Below are 18319 nucleotides of genomic sequence, written 5' to 3'. Positions count from 1 at the left end.
TTTAATCGTCAAATAATTATAGGCGCTTAAATTCGGCACCAATGATATGCTGAAAAATCGGCGTCTAAGTAAAATTATCTAATCCAGCTTGAAGAGTTCAGGCTAAGTTCATCATTTCTATTAATAACTTGCATAATTTATTTATCATTATCATTTACTACACAGAGAGAAAATTATAAGAATTTTTCCTATACGTTATGGGAATGGTTCCCATAGTGTTGTAGGAATCATTCCTATACTATCATAGTAATAGTTGTCATAATATATGAAAATCGTTTCTGTACTATTATAGAAATGGATTCTGTACTATTATGGGAATGATTCCTATAATATATATGGTTCATTTTTATATATTATGGGAATGATTCCAATAATGGTATAGGAACTATTCCTATACCATTATGGGAACCATTCCTATAATATTATGAATAGCATTCTTATAATTATAGGAACAGCTCCTGTAATTTATAGTCGTAATTCCTATAATGGTATAGGAAAAAATTTAATTAAATTATGGGAACCGTTCCCTATTTTTCTTTCCATGTACGTTTCTACAATCTATGTTCAAATCAATCGTTTTCAGGCTTGCACCTAGTCACATCCCGACTAGAATTTTAGTGAGGCATGCCGAAAAATCAGTTCGGGGCGAAGTTGGCTTTCCGAACTTAGGCTAGCCCAATTCGGATCTTATTTGTTTTAAATTAGGCAAGCCGAACATTGGTATGCCAAAAGAATTCCACATTCGATGTAATCTCGTAATAGTTTGGCACTGCCTAAGTTCGGCATATAATGGATTGCCTAATTAGTACGAAATAACGGTAACTAAAGGTTTACCGAAGTTTGGTTCACCAAGCTCGGGCTCATTTAGGCAAACCTGTGGCAATACCTAAGTTTGGGATATCATGGATTACCTAATTAGTACGAAATAACGGTAACCAAAGGCTTACCGAAGTTTAGTTCACCAAGCTCGGGCTTACTTAGGCAAACCTGTGGAAATGCCTACGTTCGGTATATTATGGATTGCCAAACTGTTATGAAATAACAGTAACCAAAGGCTTACCGAAGTTTGGTTCACCAAGTTCGGACTCACTTCGGAAAACCTATGGCAATGCCTAAGTTCGGCATTTCATGGGTTGCCAAACTGTTATGAAATAACGGTAACCAAAGGTTTACCGAAACTTGGCATACCACGATCGAGCTTCTTTAGGCAAAACAGTGGAAATGCCTAAGTTCGGTATGTCATGGATTGCCAAACTGTTATGAAATAACGGCAACCTGTATTCTGAAGCTTGGTCTATCAAAATGAAACTTGACTAGGTAAGTCTGTGGCAAGTCCTCACTTAGGTATAATATCGGAATTCCTAACTCGACCGTTGCAACGATAACCGAATGTTTGCCGAAGTGTCAGGCTTTATAAGTATCTTGAGGCAAGAGGTCGCTCATCATCGGCGTAGCGTCGCGGTATGGTATAGGGCTCTCGTGCGTCGGGTACAGTGTTCGAGTCTCGCGTTCGACATGTAAAATTTTTAATAATTAATAATTATTAATTATAATTATTCTTAAGGCGAGTGTGAGGTAAATTTAAGTGTTGTGTGTGACTAATGTATCTAACTCTATCATTTTCTCCCCCCTTGACCCATAAAATCGACCAATCAAAAAAAACTTCTTCATAGTAAGAAAAACCCTAAAAAGCGAAAAAAACGACCGAAAATATAAAAAAAATAATACTAAATAAAAAAAAAAAAATTTTTTTTATTTACTTAATATTTAAAAAATTTTGTCCTAAAGTTGATATTTATATTTAAAATTTAAAAAGTAAATTAAAAAAAATAAGCATTCATTATTATTAATTTTTGCTTTATAATAAAAATAGCTAAAAACAAAAAAAGGATTCAATTTGGATTCTTCCGTGCGAATTTAGTTTCTGAATTGCTGCCTAGTTAGGTAGCCAAATTCGGACCGAATGAGGCTTGGATAGTCACCAGCAAGTGTGGTTTCCAAACCACCGCCTAAGTCGGAAGCCAAGTTAGGCCCAAACTCGCGATTGCGTTACTTCCGGGACGTGGGCCAACTTTGGCTTCCTGGTTCGGCGCGAACTTGGAATTCGGCATGCCTAATTCGAAACGAACCACCGCCGAACTTAAATTTCTGGTCGGGATCCTACATTCGATAGCCCATGTAGGAACTGCCAGAGTTGAATGACAGGGACTTGCCTGGCCCAGTACTGGGCAACCAAGCTTGGCGCATCGATATTGGCCCATGCTTGGGCCAAGACTGGGTAATCAGCCTTGGCTAACCCAATAATTACCCGAACCTCGGTCAAGACTAGACAACCAAGCCATAGCCGGCCCAATGATTATCCGAGTCTGGGCCAAGACTGGTATGCCATAGAATGGCCAAAGCAAGAAAACCCAGTGTTGGGCCAAAACTGGTTGGCCATAAAATGGCCGAGGCAAAAGAACCCAGCCTTGGGCCAAGACTGGGTCACTTAGCCTTGGCCATTCAATGGAAAATCCAAAGTTAATTAATTATCAAGTAATAGAATTTTAAATAATAAATATTTATTGTTTAACGAATATTTGTAAGAAGAAGCCAGCGTTATCATTTCAGACTTAAACCAAGTCTGGGCTAACTCTGGTTTACAAGCCTGGCCCAGAGTTGGACATAGTTGGGCCAGGCCTGGGCCAAGTCTGGGCCCGCCATACTTTCCTACATGAGAGCTTTAGATGGAACCAAGTAACAATGCTCATGTTTTTAAATCAGATTTTTCGTCGTGAAGCTTTTATTTCGCATTGTACTCAGATAGTTCGTCACATACTACGAATTTATACATTAATAATTATATCGATTAATGTTAAATCGATTGGTAATATAGGAATAAGTAGTATCTAACTTTGAACGAAAGTTGGAATATAATGCTATTTGAGATGTTGGATAATGTCAGACCTCGAACAGTTAATTTGATTTTTGTCCAAAACAACCCTTTGTTCATGCTTTGTTATACAATATACTACTGAGTATATAAAATAAATTTGCACAAAAAAAAAGATAAACTGTCGTAACAAAGAAGTAAATGCAGAATAGTGATGTGGAAATGGTGATAGTAATAACGTTATATGTAAGGTTTCACACGGCTCTCATTTTCTCAGTGAGTTGTTACATATTTCTCCGGACAAAACGGAAACGACGATAACTATACGATGAGAAAGGTAAGCAGTTGACTTTTTAATGTACACTATTATATAGTGTATAGTAAAGGATATGGATCGTTAAAAGAACTACTCCCTTTTCTTATGTGTAAAATGTACTTTTTAAAGAATTTACACCTGTACATACTCGCACTTACTTTTTGTTTAATACTTTTCTTTTGACATTTATTAGCTACTTTATGAAAATTAAGTATACATCTTATAGGTATTAAAAAAATATTTAATTAAATTTTTTTACTCGGCAATTCAATAAACTAATTTATAGAAAATGAAGTAAATCAGAATCTTAATTAATTTTCTGAGCCATAGTTTCCGGTCTGATGGTTCCAGATGATTTATTAACCAGGGATGAATGCTAACCATATATATATGTTTTGTAGTACTAATACTTTTCTCCCGTTTCTCTCTGGCTATCTGGCACGATTAAATTATAAAACTGTATATAGGAGTATCGTTCAATCCGACGCGATAATCGACGCGTGGTTCGTCGGCGATTTTCCATGGATTATTTTCAAAATTTACCAGACCGATCCATGATTTACGTTGTGGTCAGATTATATTGCAGCCTGTGTGCCAAAAAATTTTTTTTTCTCGTTTTTAGTTACTTTTGTTTTATTTTATAGCTAACACTACGTTACATTTAAACGTTGAAAATACGGTTAGACTATATTATGTTTTGTTATTAATTTCGTTTATTTATCTTTTCTCGTGCATATACGGTACCCTGTTTCAAATTTCCAATAAGATCCCATCAAAAGCGACAAGAGCCACTTAGAAACCCATAAATTTTATTGGTTTCTAAGTGGCTTTTGTCGCTTTTGATGGGATCTTATTGGAGATTTTCAACAGGGTAGTGATTTTATGTCCAATATTTATTGATATAATTAAGAAAATAAGATAATTTTGTGACGACCATATTTTTATTTTACAAATAATTTTTATTTGTAATATAAGTTCTATTATTATTTTATTTCTATTATAATACTATTCTTATTTGCCATATACAATTATTGTTGGCAATATAAATTCATTCTGTCGCATGTATTTATTAAATTATCAATGCTAAATCGTAAAAAAAAAAATTATTAAGCAGACTTCCAAAAATTTGTTATAGTCTCAGAACGATCCTGTAGAGTTGTGAGAGGTAAATAACGTTTAGCTCTCAGAGCTCGATGTAGAGTTGCAGGAGCTAAACGGTATTGTTACTATAAGAATACGTTAACCTACTGGAACTTTTTACAACTAACTAACTACTATAGAGTTCCTATAGCAAAATTTTTTTCTCCGTGTAGGACTTCTTGAGACGTGAAACTTAGGACATATATATTAAACTTCAATAAATTCAGTAAAAATTTCCTTACAACAATCGTCTTTTTGGCAGCGGAGATAAAGTCATTGTAAGGTTTCCAAAACTTAACTTTACATGTAGCTATCCAGTCAACGGACTAAGAATTTTACATTCATTTTACTTTTGAAGATCACATAACCGACAAATTTTTTTATTGCGGGATCGCGGGAATGTAACAGATTAAAATGAATGCATTTTCCAAGCACTTGAAATGTGGAAAAGAAATTTGGCTACTTATTTCAATATAACTCATAAAAAACATATACAATTAATTTTCTATAAAAAATTGATGTCACGGAAAAAATTTTAGTTAACAGAAAATTCGTCGCACTTTAAGCTCGGCAGATTTCAACTTCACTTATGAGACCTGCATAGACTTTAGCTGAAACTTTCAATGCTCATTTTAAATTTTTTTCTTCGTGTCAATTATTATTAATTTTTGTAAGAAAGCCACGGAAATGTTATAATGATTGCATATTAAAAGTTACAATGAATATTAAAATTTAATTGATTTCCTGTTACAATTCGCCCAGCGAAGCGGGCGGGAAACGTCTAGTTTATTGTAAACGCAGAAAGAACATGCATAGCTCTAATTATTCGACTGATAATTATTTAAAGAGGAAGGCCGAGCTTTCGGCTTGGTGATGGAGAAAAATTTATTTTACTCTTACACGGTTTCAAAGGATTCAGTTAAATATTCGAAGAAAAATGTAAACTATTATTCGCTATCAGAGATTATATCGATCGAAGGACGTATGAGTAATTCAAATTTGTAATAAATTTTAAATTACATCGATGCAAAACCATCCAACCAAAATTAATAATTAGTTTTACTTAAAGGTCACAACAATACAGCAGTATAGTTATAATTATCAATATTATAATAATAGTGTACTAACACGAAAAGAAAAATATGCGAACGATTCTCATAATTAAATTAAATTTCTTAAAATTTAAACTATGCACTGATAGAAGGATTTTTTTGTTTTAAAAAAATATTTGTTAATAGTTAACAAATCATTTATTAGAAACCACTTTTTAGGCAGAGATTTTTATAAAAAAATTAAAAATTTAACTAAAATTTCGAGGCATTTTTAACTTCCCGCTAAGAAAATTGAAAATTTTCAAAAATCGGGAAGTTATTGGTTTTATCCCGTTTTGCCAAAATCGGGTTTTCATCAGATCTCGACGTTTTAAGGTCACAGGAAGCTTCCCTGACTCTTCCCGCGATGGTGTCCGTGCGGCTGTATGTGTGTGTGTGTGTGTGTGTGTAAACTTCTTATAACTTTTGAACGGCTCAGCCGATCGGATCAAAATAGGTGGCGATCCAAAAAGTATCATTGCCATTAAATTTCGTAAAAATTTGAATTGATTCGGTTCGCTAGATTTTGAGAAATCTCAAAAATAAAATTTTCAAAAAATCGTTTTTTTTAAATAACTTTTAAACGGCTTTATCAATTAACTCCAAAAACTAATCCGCTCTTAAGTTTGAAAAACCACGTCGATTGCCACCAGTCTCGTCAAAATCGGTTGATTCGTTCAAGAGTTATCGAAAACAAAATATTTCGAAAAAAATGTTTTTTTCACATAACTTCGACATTTCTATTTGGATCGTTTTTGATGAAATGGAACAATTATTAGAGCCCAAAAAACCACATTGATAGCCACCAAGAACGTGAAAATCGGTTGATTAGTTCGTGAGTTATCGTTGTCGAAAAAATTCGGAAAAAGTGAATTTTTCAAATTTCTCTAAGATTTTGGGTACAATCAATTTGTGTTTAAAAGTATATTATAGAATTTAAAAAACTATGTGGAATACTGCCAACCGCATGAAAATCAGTTCATTCAGAAATTATTTCAGTTTGAAAATTCAAAAAATACTGTTTTATTAAACTTCTATCAGACTTTTGAGCTCGAAGAGCTCAGAGAGCTCGAAATAACATACAAATTATATTTTTGAGCTCGAAGAGCTCTAAAACGTCATAAGTGCAATTTTAAGCGCTTAGATATGGAATTAGCGGGAAGTTGCAGGGATGGCCTTTAGGATCAACCGTTTTCCAGATTTTTTTTTTTAAATAGAGTAAAAGACCCCATTAGTGGCGGGGATCCCATTACTGACACTTTCTTCGATTTTGGTATTTATTCAATTAATGAAATCATTAATTTCAATAATGAATTTACTATTTCTAATCTTTAAGACTTTAGATCAAAAAAATTTTTAATTTTTGTTCCAAGTAGAAAATTTTTTCATTGAAAGAAGAAGTGCCACTATAGGGCTTAAAGGTGCCTATTGGGGTCTTTTAACAATCCAACAGCGCTTTGAGCGCGCAGCTTTTCAAAACTGTATATCTGAAACTATTATTCGGATCGATTTGAAACTTTAGGACAATATTCTAGAGATGTTGTAGAATTTAATAAAACATTAAAAAAAAAATCGATTTTTTGAAACCGTGAAACCCATGTAACACACACCCATGTAACACACACCCATGTAACACACACCCATGTAACACACACAGCCATGTAACCCCTTAACACACACTTGTTAATTAGTAATCATTATAGGCTGCAATTATTCGAAATGATAAATTTTTACACTTGTTAAAAGTTTAAATTAAATTACTATTTATGTATAATATAATACACGTACATTAGACTATTTTATAAGCATCTAAAATCAAAATAACTGTTAATTAGAGTCAAATTAAAATATCGATCGGAATTAAAGCTTCATGCATAAAGACTAATATATAAAGCCAGTTATATTACTTAGTATGTATCAGAGTTGTGAAAATTTTAATGAAAAATATTTTCATTAACTCATTAAAATCAATTCTCTAATGAAAAAATTTTCTACTAAAAAATTTAATTAAATTTTGAATGGAAATATTTATCATTAAAAATATTTTTTTAATGATCAGCAAAAATCATTTAAATTAAAATATTGAATTTAATGGTTAATAGAAATATATAAAATTAATTTTTTTTAATGATTAATGGAAATTTTTAAAATTAGATATTAAATTTAATTGTTAATCGAACTATTTTTTAACTTCCCGCTATAATATCAATGATTTTCAAAAAATCGGGAAGTTAGTAGTTGTACCCTGATTTTCGAAAATCTTCGAAAAAATTTTCAAAATAATTCAAAAAAAGTATTTTTTTGAAATAATTTATTCAATTAATGTCGGATTGTTATTGTAGTTGTAATTTAATTTATAGCTTTCGATTATCGGCGTCGATTGCTATGAAGAACGTCGAAATCGGTTAATTGGTTCGGTAGACATCGTTGTAGAAAAATATAAAACTAGCAATCTGCAGTTACTATGTGACCGCCGAGAGTTGCCAACTATGAATAAATAAAATTTGCTTAATCACATATCGACTTTTGTTAAATTACACTTTGCTTTCTTAAATATTGATATTCTTAAATATATAAGCTCACTCCGATATTACACTCATCAAGAGCTTTCATTTGAGTACTCACATAAATTTTTCATATATTTTATAAATTTATATATATTATATATATGTATATGTGAAAAATATATCAAAAATGCATGTGGGTACTCAAACGAAAGCTCTTGATGAGTGTAACATCAGGATGAGCTTATATCTTAAAAAGTTTCAATAATTAAGAAATGACGTCATATTTTATCTGCTGATGATATTTTCTACGATATATTTATATTTTATATTTATTTTCTACGATATAGTTTTTTACATGCATTTGGAATAGTAAAACTTTAAATTTAAATTGTAAGTACTTAAAATTAATATTAAGAGCTCAAACTTGGTGAGAATTTTTTTTTCTATATGTAGATTAATATTTTGCATGAGCAGCGAAAAAAAAAAAATTTTGCGGAAATGAACCACCCTAATATGTATAATATACATATGAGTCATTCCATGTCAAATCGACCAATAGTTGGAATCGACCCCTTTCGATTTGGATGAATTTTGGTCAGAAGTTTTCTTTTATCATAAAACGAAGTTCTGCCAAAGGAAAAAAAATAAAAAAATTTTTTTCGAAAGATATGCAAATTCAAAATTTCGCGATTTTTCGTTTTTCAATTTTGTTTTTGCAATATCTCGAATGCTATTATAGATACAGGAATGGTCTTTCGTTTGTTTAAAAGGGGACACTTGGGGCTATTGAAAAAAAAAAATATTTTGGAAAAAAATTTTGAAAAATGCCAAATTTGTCAAATTTTGAATTTTTGAAAATCGTCAAAAATGAAGACCGCCATTAAAATTTTGGCTCAATTTTTTTTGTATGATACCTTGTAATGATCTTCAAAGATCCTGAAATTTTTGGATAGGGATTTTTTTTTTCAAAAATATGAAATTTTGAATTTCAAAAAAAAAAATTTTTTTTTTTTGCAACTTCTATACAAGTTAAAGTTATGCAGATACATAATATTGTAATTTTGAGTATTTAGAAATCAAATGCACGACGTAAAAATATTAAATAATAAATTAATTTCAACTTTTATTCATTTTTTAGACATAATCTAAAAGTCAGGCTTAACGCATGATATAATTTTTTATTTTCTTAACGCATGATATATTTTGTCCGTTTCTTCACTTCAATTCCAGTTTTTGACCTCAAATAACTCAAGCAGATATTAATTTTCTATAAAAATTAGAAATGATTTCATGAGAATATCAATTTTTTTTCGTTCTTTCGAATATTTATTTACTTACGAATTTCCGCACAATCATAGTTCTCAATCTCAAATTACAAATTATTCCGATGTTGATAAGACGACAAGTGGTATCAACAACTTTAAATGAAGTAAAAAAAAGGAATATTAACAAATTTTATCATGCGTTAAGGATGACTTATTTTAAGGATGCAAGATTATGTCCAAAAAATAAAAAAAAGTTGAAATTAATTTATTATTTAATATTTTCACGTCGTGCATTTGATTTCTAACTACTCAAAATTACAATATTGTGTATCTACTAGGGTGTTTCAATTTTAGGCGACTTTTTTTTTTCAACGAAAAAACAGGCTGAAAACTTGCATGAAGGTGAAAACAGAAGCCTGTTCAAAGCGGAATTCTTAATATTAATATTTAAAGGTGTCTGTCCCTAATTTTTCATTTCCCATTTAAATAACATAGGAAAAAAAATTCTTTTTTTTGTTTATTTTTCTAGCTCGGCATACGAATCTCATATACATAAGCCCGTAGCATATTCTTGTAGAGAATTCAACGTTCTACAAAAAAGGTCTCTTACACTTTTATCATAAAGACAGCCGTTCTAAAGTTATTCAGACGTAAACTTCTAAATATATAAAATTTTGATTATTCAAGTATTAAACCGATACAAATCAATTTATTACTGTCTTAAAAATTATTTTTATATGTAAAATTGGTTCTAATGCGCTAACATTTTCACAAGGCTAAAAAAAAATTACTCATGTATCAAATTTTTTTCTTCTTTATTTCATTTACTGTAAGAAAATCATGACCCGATTAGAATGAATTAAATTTTTAAAAAGTTTCACGGAATTATTAATTTATTACTCTACACGGAGAGAAAAGATAAGTTTGGAAAATCAGAAAAGTGCACGTCTCATAACGCTGATTTATCACAAAAAAATCTGGAAAACGGTTGACCTTAAAGGCCATTCCTGCAACTTCCGCTAATTCCATATCTAAGTGCTTAAAATTGCACTTATGAGGTTTTTGAGCTCTTCAAGTCAAAAGTCTGATAAAAGTTTCGATTATTCGTTAATTCATTCAAGAGTTATTGCACTTCGAAAGTTCAAAAAATAGTGTTCTTTGAAACTTTTTTATCCGACTTTTGACTTGAAGAGCTCAAAAACCTCATAAGTGTAATTTTAAGCACTTAGATATGGAATTAGCGGGTTGCAGGGATGGTCTTTAGGGTCAACCGTTTTCCAGATTTTTTGTGATAAATGAGCGTTATAAGACGTGCACTTTTCTGATTTTCCAAACTTATCTTTCTCTCCGTGTAGAGTAATAAATTCATAATTCCGTAAAACTTTTTAAAAATTTAATTCATTAAACTCGGGTCATGATTTTCTTACAGTAAATGAAATAAAGAAGAAAAAAATTTGATACATGAGTAATTTTTTTTTTAGCTTCATGAAAATGTTACCGCATCAGAACCAATTTTACACATAAAAATAATTTTTAAGACAGTAATAAATTAATTTGTATCAGTTTAATACTTGAATAATCAAAATTTTATACATTTAGAAGTTTACGTCTGAATAACTTTAGAACAGCTGTCTTTATGATAAAAGTGTAAGAGACCTTTTTTGTAGAGCGTTGAATTGTCTACAAGAATATGCTACGGGCTTATTTATATGAGGTGCGTATGCCGAGCTAGAAAAATAAACAAAAAAAAGAATTTTTTTTCCTATGTTATTTAAATGGGAAATGAAAAATTAGGGACAGACACCTTTAAATATTAATATTAAGAGCTCCGCTTTGAACAGGCTTCTGTTCTCACCTTCATGCAAGTTTTCAGCCTGTTTTTTCGATGAGAAAAAAAAGTCGCCTAAAATTGAAACACCCTAGTATCTACATAACTTTAACTTGTATAGAAGTTGCAAAAAACAAAAAAAAAATTTTTTCTGAAATTCAAAAATTCATATTTTTGAAAAAAAAAAAACCCCTATTCAAAAATTTCAGGATCTTCTAAGATCATTACAAGGTATCATACAAAAAAAATTGAGCCAAAATTTTAATGGTGGTCTTCATTTTTGACGATTTTCAAAAATTCAAAATTTGACATTTTTCAAAATTTTTTTCCAAAATATTTTTTTTTCAATAGCTCCAAATGTCCCCTTTTAAACAAACGAAAGACCATTCCTGTATTTATAATAGCATTCGAGATATTGCAAAAACAAAATTGAAAAACTGGAAAAATCGCGAAATTTTGAATTTGCATATTTTTCGAAAAAAATTTTTTTATTTTTTTTCCTTTGGCAGAACTTCGTTTTATGATAAAAGAAAACTTCTGACCAAAATTCATCCAAATCGAAAGGGGTCGATTCCAACTATTGGTCGATTTAACATGGAATGACCCATAGGGGAGGGTGGGGCAGAGCGGCTCCCTTAAGTCTGTGTTTCCTTTTTGTGGCTTTCAACCATCAAATTTCTTTATTTTGCATCTATTTCGAATGAACCAGTCGAAATTTTGCCAAAAATCGAAAAAAAAAATTTTTTTTTTTTCTGAAGCCATTACCACCAAATCTAGAGATTCTCCTCCCAGAAAACGTCGTCGAGGGAAAACCACGATTCTTATGAGTCTTAAGTATCGATGAGAACTCAAAGAAAAAGAAAATCAAAATGAAGGAAAAAAAAGTCCTCAGTTAAACAAAAAAAAAATTAAATTAAAACCAAAAAATTTGAAAAAAAAAAAAAAAACCATTCAAAATATAAAAAAGATGATTGCCATTGTTTTTATTGCAATGGACTTTACTCAGAATCCATATTCATGGATTCAGTGTAAAAATTGTAATAAATGGTCTTATAATTCTTGCGCAGGTATTGGCGAAGATTATTCTGACGAATATGTCTGTGATCATTGCGAATAATCGTATATTCATTAAATTATCTCGATGTGATTTCCTAATTATCGAACATTTATGTTTCATGTTTTATTCCAAAAGTTTAATTTTTGTCAACGTTTAATAAAAAAATTATTATAAATTTTATTGTTAAGCTGTTAATTATTTTTAAATAGATAATAATTAATAATATAATCAATTCCTTTTATTGTACTTAAAGGTTTTAAACCTACGTCCACAAAAAAATGCAGAGATGTTATTTAGCAATGAATTGGTTACATTAGTTTACATTGATTGAAATCACATGTTGAGTTTTCAGATTGAGCTTTTAAAATACGTAATATCATGAACCAGACCTTTTTTTTTTCTATATTTTTATCAATTCAAAATTAAAAATATGAGTCGCGTATAGAGTAAGACGTCCTTGGAGAAAGTCCTCGGCTTCGCCTCGGTTGACGATAACATGTGATCTGAGCCATTTCTTACTTTCCTTCCCTAGGGGTGAAATCTACTATTTTTGAAAATGGAAAAAAAAAATTTTACCGAATTAATGAGAGGAGCTGTTATGCCTCAGCGAGCCGTCATGTACCACTTTCCCCTGTATAGTTCAATTTTTTGTTAAATTTTTCGGGTCAATAAAATTTTTTCTAATTTTACCCCAAATTTATCTCAATTCGAAAAAATAAAATTTTTTTTTCGTTGCAATTTGTTTTTCAAGTGGTCCACATATCACATATTGGCCCAAAATATCATAAAAACATTATAGAGGTCATAACTTTGTAACGTCCACGTTTTCAAAAATTATAAAAATAAATAATTTATTTGTCCCCGGCTCGAAATTTGCTCGCCGGAGTCCAGGGTCTTAAACGGGGATTACATTATCAATAACAAAATAATAAACAAAACACTTTATTTTAAATAAATCAAAGAAAAAAAGAAAAACCTCTTTATTGGCCTGATCATGTTAATAAACGATATAAACAATATAAACAAATTAAACAATATAAACAATATATTAGAACACTCTTTTCACACATACTCGCGGTTCAAAATCGCGAACTAACTGTCAAGAGCTGGTTCCCCGCTTCCCCAGGAGACTAGCCGTCACCCCTGGGCCTAAACCTCTACCCCGAGAGCGAATGGAGAGTGTCCTCTTCGCCCCCACCTACACGGCTTATGCATCACCTACCGTACCTCTGCTGAAGGCTTCGGCACGGGGAGAAGCACTTTCATCCGGTCGGTTCATGATACTTACCTGGGCCTTGGTCAGACTCCAGGTAGAGTATCATCCTCTGGAATTACTTGGTGAAGAGTATTCGCCCGAGTGCTTCTCCCGAGAAAGAACTGCTTGCTTTATCGAGCCAAATTTTGGCGTTTATCATTTTTTGCCTAACTCTCTTGTAACGAAAAGGAAGAGTCGTTTTAGACACCTGTCCGGCTGTTCTCGAACTAGCATTCAAAAATAATTATTTATTATTTTAATCGCAATTTCCTTCATTTTCTATCCATTCGTCTCGCCAAATTCTAAGTTTTTATTTTTGAAACTCAAATCTTTATTATTTTAATCGCAATTTTCTTCATTCTCTATCCATTCGTTTCGTCAAATTCACAATTCTTTATTATTTTAATCGCAATTTCCTTCATTATATATCCATTCCTTGATTTTTCCATACTAAATTGTCCTCGGGACTTATAAAATTTTCGCTTACCTAAATTATTTCTTACAAAATAATAATCGTCATTTCTTTCATTTTATATCCATTCATCGCTTTCCCATACTAAATCTTGTTCGGAACTTAGAATAATTTTCCCAGTCTTTTAATTTCTTTTACAATTAATTCGCTCGGCTTCGTAATAATTTCTCACACGCTTATTTTCTTAATTTAATCATACCTTCGGTAACAATAATATAAAATTATTAACTAAATAAATACAATAATTAAATAATAATCGCCGCACTAATAACAATAATTGTTTCTATTAATTTTTAAGTAATTAACAACGAATAAACTAAAATACTCAATTACAAAAAGTAAAATTTGGGTCATAACTTGACGGAAAGTGAAAAAAAAATTTTTACCTAATTTTTGAGGGGGGCCGTTATGCCCCAGGGGGCCATCTTACCCCACCCTCCCCTATGTATAATATATATAAATATATGAAAAATTGATGTGGGTACTCAAATGAAAGGTCTCGATGAGTGTAACATTGGGATGAGCTTATATATTTAAAAACGTCAAAAGTTAAGAAGAAACAAGCACATTTCTTTATTATTGACATTTTTGAAAATATAAGTTCATCCTAAAGTTATACTCACCGAGACCTTTCATTAGAGTACCCATATGCATTATTGATATATTTGATATATATGACATATAAGTACGTATATCAAGTAGATATATAGGACATATATCAAAAATGCATGTGTATACTCAAATGAAAGATCTCGATCAGCACAACATCAGTAGAGCTCACATTTTAGAAAATGTGAATAATAAAGAAAAAATTATTGTGTGGTTTTATGAAACCACGATACAAGTGAAACTTTTTTTGGATTGTTGACATTCAACTAAAAATTTTCAGAAAATTAATCAATTTATAGGGTGTTAAAATTGTGTTTTTAATCCTAACTTGATAATTGGTAAATGAAAAAGGTCAGCCTAGGGGATGTTGCCGCGATTGTACTTATAGTCATTAACGGATCTTAATGAAATTTAGTACATATGTTACTCAGACGATTATCTCAAATAAATTCAAAGATTAGCTAAGTAGGTCAATAAGTTTAGAAATAATAGCTGTTTGAATTTTTCTGAAGATAGTGGAAGTTGCATTTTCTGTCTTGTTATTTTTAAAGAACATTTAATTGAAGTAAGATAGCTTATTATTGAAGTTATACTTGTTTTGGCGCGTTTAGATGAGAGTGAAATTTTTGAGCTGCGCGCGCATGATGTCCCAAAAAAGCGACATGATGAAGTTGGCCATCAAATATGATTAAAAATATAGATTTCTTTTATTGACTATAGTTAACTTATACGTTAACGCATATACAGGGTAGTCGAAAAGTATCCATCGAAACGTTGTTATTTTTAAATTCGACAGAAATACCATTTAATATGAAATATATTATTCATATTATTAATCAGTTCTAAAAATGGTCAATTAAATCTTTTACTTTTTATTTAACTTGGTAATAATTTCTTTTTAATTAATATTTTTTTTTAAATAATAACAATTTCATGATTTAAAATACGTGAACTAAAATATAAATATTGTAGTAAGGTAAAAGCCCTAAGTAGCTGCTCATGTACCAGTACATGCTCACTCCATTTATTCACCAATATAGATATACAAATGCATGGAGTGAGCATGTACTGGTAAATGAGCGGCTACTGGGACTCTAACCTTACCTATTACATTTAGGTATCTTTTTATTGAGTTCATAATTTTTTAATACAGGCTTAATCATTTTGTTTATCAAATCTAGTAATTCTATCCATATTTTTTAAAATTTATTTTATAGACCATTTTAATAATTTTTCGGAATTTTATTGAAAACAAAATCTAGTTTTGTGCTACAATATTTGTAAGTCTCTTAATTCATGTAATTAATATTATTTTTGAAAAAATATTAATTAAAAAGATATTATCAATAGGTTAAATAATTAATAATGAACTATTTTATAAGATAAATATATTTTAAATAAAAAACAAACAAAATAGCGTGGAGCACTGGCACAAATGCGTAATAGTCTATAAACTACACGGTCAGCTGCTGCGAACTATAGGCACCGCCATATTGGCATTGGCTGTTCTGACGAGCGCCTTTCACTTTATCTCTACTCGGCGGCCGACCGTCACGCGACATGCAACACACAGACGAAAAAGTTTGAGACGATGTAATAAAAGTTTCACTTTAAAAATAGAGCAAGTAAACAAAATTCGAACGCTCTAGGGCTAGAGTCGATTTACTGTCAGATGTTTTTTTGAAAAATAATTTCATTCAAAATTAATATTAACTAATTGGATATAAAAAATTATCTTCGTTTTAATAATCAGTACATCTTAATCCGAATTTTCCTTATCCTTAAATAAAATTGTTTCGAGTAAAAAAAATGGTAATGCGCTCGGGGCAGGGAGTCTGAACACACTATTACATTCAATTATGAATGACAATACTTTGATTACAATTAAATCGAATGATCAATGGGAAAATTCACCATTAAAAAAAAACTTTTAATGGGTAATGAAAATATTTATAATTAGAAAATTAAATCTAATGATTAATGAAAATATTTTTCATTAAAAAATTAAATTAAATGGTCAACGAAAATTATTTCCATTTAAAAACTAGATTTAATCCTTAGTGAAAATATTTTTCATTAATAAATTAAATTTAATGACCAATGAAAATGCTAATGCATTAAGAAATTTAATGCATTATTTGCAACTCTGGTATGTATATTTTAACGTTAAGTTGCAAAATAAGTTGAATTGAAAGTTTTGAAACTATCGTAATGATGAATAAGTACATCTCGAAATCATACCATAACTAAAGACTGTATACATATATAATATTTATACAAGAGAAGAGAAGAACAAGTGCCGAAATGAAAGTAAATTCAAAACTCGGTGGATTAATTATTGCGTTAGTTGGATACTCATCGACTTTTATAATTAGCAAAGTCTAGACGCTAAGAGTTAAATCAACGAATATCGGCTAGAATAGATTATTATATTACTAAGCGTTAATTAATGAAGTTTGCCTAGATACTTTGACCATTTGACTTCTTCAATCTTTTTAATAGAGATCGAAAGATTAACGAAGGTAATCAATTTTCAACTATACTATGTAATTAGCGTTGATTTATCTCTTCTATAACTTTGCATTTTCCGATAATTTTTTTTTTTTTTTTATTTTAATGGTTTGAATTCTTTGTTCATAAACTATTTAGCTCATTTATAGCAGCACTTAATCAGCTATTAATTATAGATTTTCTAATTGATAATGTCAAAACCCTTTACTGATTTAGAGTCTTAATGATTTTGGTATGAGTTTTTTTAGATATAAAACCAATTAGTCTATAGTAAGTTTATAAGAGTCATGTTAAGTAGTGTATACATGTATCTCTCTTTAACGTTTAGGGTAAGAAAATTAAAATAATAACACCCCATTTTATGCAGATTATGAATTAAATGATTTAATATGTTTTTTTATTTGATGACAAATGAAGCTCTGTTTTTCTTTGTTGCTTATACTAAAACTGGAAAAGAATTGAAAATTAAATTGTCTGTAAAGAAAATAAACATCGGTGAGCTAACATTTTCTGCAGCCAAGAAAAGCGAAATCTAACTAGAAGACACAGTTCAAGTAAGACCAGTGACATTAACCCGCGTTGGTTCAGAGGTCCTGCACCTGCTTTTTCCGGATGTCTGTCAAACCACTAGCAGCACTAGTAACGCAGTAGTAGAAGCAGTAGTATCAGTAGTAATAGTCATCGCAAGTTGTTGGACATACTATGTAGTATTATACTATATAGTGGCGTGTGTGTGTGTGTGTGTTTGTTGAAGAGGGAATGGAACCACCGCACATTGGACGCCCACTTGTTGCTACTGTGAGCCCTTCATTTTATCTTGCTCAGACAAACTTATATGTCTATATATTTCACTTGTTTCCATCTTTTCTTTCAACCCTCCTATGCATCACTCACATTTCTATGGTTTCAACACGAGTGCTCGTATCTACAGTAATTTATTTCTTTATTACTTCCTTACATTATTAACTTTGATTTCTCATTTTATTCTCAATATATATATATATCTATATTGTATCTATCCTGTTAGTTGGCACATACTATCATTGCAATAAGACATGAAGAGAAATTATTATCGTTCTACACGCACTCCAACAGTAAGCTTTAGTTATACGACTTCATTGAGTCCTTGACTCTCGTCAATTAATCTCTGTGAGTCTTATCAATTCTCCCCATCTTACTTCACAAGTTCCCTCTCTGCACAGTATTCTAACGCCAATTAACCGGATGAGTATCATCAATCTCTGTCAATACTTAATGCTACTATCTACAGACATTTCCATTTCCTGAATTACATAATTGTTGCTTATAAGATATTTATTTTTGATAATGCATTGAATAAATAAATTATTTATGACAGTGGTAAGATACAAATTATCATACACTTATTTTCATTAAT

General features: G+C 30.6%; 1 protein-coding gene and 1 long non-coding RNA gene across 2 annotated transcripts in view; one reads left to right on the top strand and one right to left on the bottom strand.

Annotated features, from left to right (window-relative positions):
• LOC123264423 (mannosyl-oligosaccharide alpha-1,2-mannosidase IA) overlaps positions 1–18319 on the bottom strand; it is a 174393-nt gene that overhangs the window by 128853 nt on the left and 27221 nt on the right. The gene's annotated exons all lie outside the window — the stretch shown is intronic.
• LOC123264517 lies at positions 7821–11116 on the top strand. The gene is made up of 3 exons (XR_006509358.1): positions 7821–7831; positions 9821–9822; positions 10859–11116. It is a non-coding gene; the product is annotated as an uncharacterized LOC123264517 (long non-coding RNA).

This window comes from Cotesia glomerata, linkage group LG1, assembly GCF_020080835.1.
Source record: "Cotesia glomerata isolate CgM1 linkage group LG1, MPM_Cglom_v2.3, whole genome shotgun sequence".
NCBI lineage: Eukaryota > Metazoa > Arthropoda > Insecta > Hymenoptera > Braconidae > Cotesia > Cotesia glomerata.
This window is presented reverse-complemented; position numbering and strand designations above follow the sequence as displayed.